This window comes from Octopus bimaculoides, chromosome 4 (genome assembly GCF_001194135.2).
Source record: "Octopus bimaculoides isolate UCB-OBI-ISO-001 chromosome 4, ASM119413v2, whole genome shotgun sequence".
NCBI lineage: Eukaryota > Metazoa > Mollusca > Cephalopoda > Octopoda > Octopodidae > Octopus > Octopus bimaculoides.
This window is the reverse complement of record NC_068984.1, coordinates 45,366,207-45,368,723: the sequence shown is the minus strand read 5'-3', so window position 1 is coordinate 45,368,723 and position 2,517 is coordinate 45,366,207.

The window sequence follows — 2,517 nt, the reverse complement described above, 5'->3', positions numbered from 1 at the left end:
AAAAAAAAAAAAAAAAAAAATCCATTCAGATTTCAGAATTTATCTGTATTTCAATTCGATTTCATTCTTTCTTTCGATTTAACTTACAAAAGTTCAAATTTCCATCCTTTGTTTTTAAGAATTAATCTTTTAAAGTTGGGTCGATGCTAGTGAAATAGCCTGATATTTGGACCTAAACTGAAGATGTTTCATCACCAGGAATAATATTTTGTTTATATATATATATATATATTTTTTTTTTTAACGAATAACAACAGCAACAATAATGACGATGGTTGTGTTGATGAGGCAAGTTTAATGGGAGGAGAGATAAAAAAACAGTAACAACGATTATGAACCTTTGGTATAATTAGTGAGAAACATCTTCAGTTTAGTCTGAAAGAACGCAAGTAAGGATCGTGATAAAAGCAATGGTTATCTCTGTGTGATGTCGAGGTGGTATTAAACGAAGAAAATCCACAGACAACATGCAATATGATTACACATACTTGCCAATCGTTCTCGCGGATTCACACATCATATGAACAGATCTTTTTCTTTCTAGTTTAGTACAAGGATTTCTTTTGATTCTGGCACAGAGCCTATTTGTGTAGTAGAGGAATGTAATCGAGTGCATCGACTCCAGTACATTATATATATATTTATTGAACCCCGAAGATATGAAAGGCAAAGGGCATAGTCGAATATAACTGAATCTCAACTCGGTACCGAGGCCGACATTAAAATACTTCAAAGTATTTAATCTGGTGTTCTATTGTCACGATCGTCTCCTTGATTTAATAAAACAGGTAAAATTCGACAAGTAGGTAAATGTTCAGAGGCTGTCGGGCTTGTGTTTAATTATACGCATTTATGAGAAGTCCCTATAAAAGAAAAGTAGGAATCACCAAGGTTTTCTTTCAATCATCCTGTGTTTCTTATTTTAAATTTCAGAACAGAAGTTTGTAGATGAGATTATAAGCAATCTTCTTGAGATTGTATCTTTAATTTTCTCTTTGTTTTCGTTGGTTAAATAATGTATATCTTAATATAACATCACTATTTACCACCGTATTCGTGTCTGAAATTTTAATTTCTAAAATATCCAAGGGGAAAAAATGGACTTAAATCTAATTAAAATGGTGCCCAAGTGTTAAAAATAATCAGTATCTAGCAAATCCATTTCGAAGTCAATATGGAATTAGTGAATAGTTATTAAATAATCTTTTAAAACAACCTACAATTGAGTGTCTATGAACACAACAGTTAATCCATCAAAACAGTGCATGCACCCGAGTTTCGGTTCGCAAGTAAAATTACATAAGACACCAAGACTATACACCAATGGCGAAAAACTTTATTTTAGGAAGCAATTCCTTTCGCTCATTGGAATACTTTGTAAATTTGGAAACCTTTTTAGATTTCATATTTGCCAGATATTTTTGAAACTATGAACACACAAAAGACCTGTTGCTGGGAAATCTCACAACTCTTCATGGCAGTGGCATTTTAAAAATCCTATAGTACCTACCTATAAAAAACACAAAACACGAAGTATATTGGTACGTTATGAGAAGAAATATCGTTTTGCGTAGAAACTTTCACCATTCCTTGAAGGCCTAAAACGAAATACATTTCTCCACACGGCCCACCAGTATATTATATAAAACAGCAAGGTCTCATTTGTGAACGGAAAAAATTCGATCAACTGACTGCCCACGCAATTGAAGACGTTTAAAATCTGACAAGATAACTAACTCCATAAAATAAATTGAGCTAAATTTTTGGACAATAATAGAAAAGGCAGATTGGAGTGAGTCTTGTTTCCTAATTATACAAAAACTGTAGTCAATTTATCTCATAGAAGTTTTCTTTTGCTTGTTTTTAGATTTTAAAACGCCCTAGAGAATATTTGCTTATTGATTGCCCGTACAGTGTCAGTTGATCGAGTGTATTTCAAAAATACAAATACGATAAGGTCCCCAAAATGTGACATTATACCGTAGTTATATTTAGTATGCAGAAAACACCCCTGAAGTATTTCTTCTCAACCACACAGACACACATACACAAACTACATTTTCCTATTTTTTTTGCCGACACAAACCACCACTAGCCTCCAAGGTCTAGGTGTTTTTTTGTATACCATGTAGACTAGAACTATATATATATATTGCAGCGCGGAAGGTGTTTATAAGCCACTTAAAATAACACACAAAATCCGTTAGATTCAGTTCAACATTTAAATTTAATCTGTCAAAATATTTTCGTCGCTTTGAGAGGTCGCAGTCTCAAAGCAACGAAAATATTTTGACAAATTAAATTTAAATGTTGAAGTGAATCTAACGGATTTTGTGTGTTATTTTAAATGGCTTATAAACACCTTCCACGCTGCAATTGTTTTCGTTCCAGCACACGATCTCAGATCAGGTCACTTGCTATGCAAGTACATCTCTATATATATTACAATTATATAATTCAAAAAGTATTACCATATTTCGTTTTTAACTGGAAACATAATCTCATCCATTTGATTAA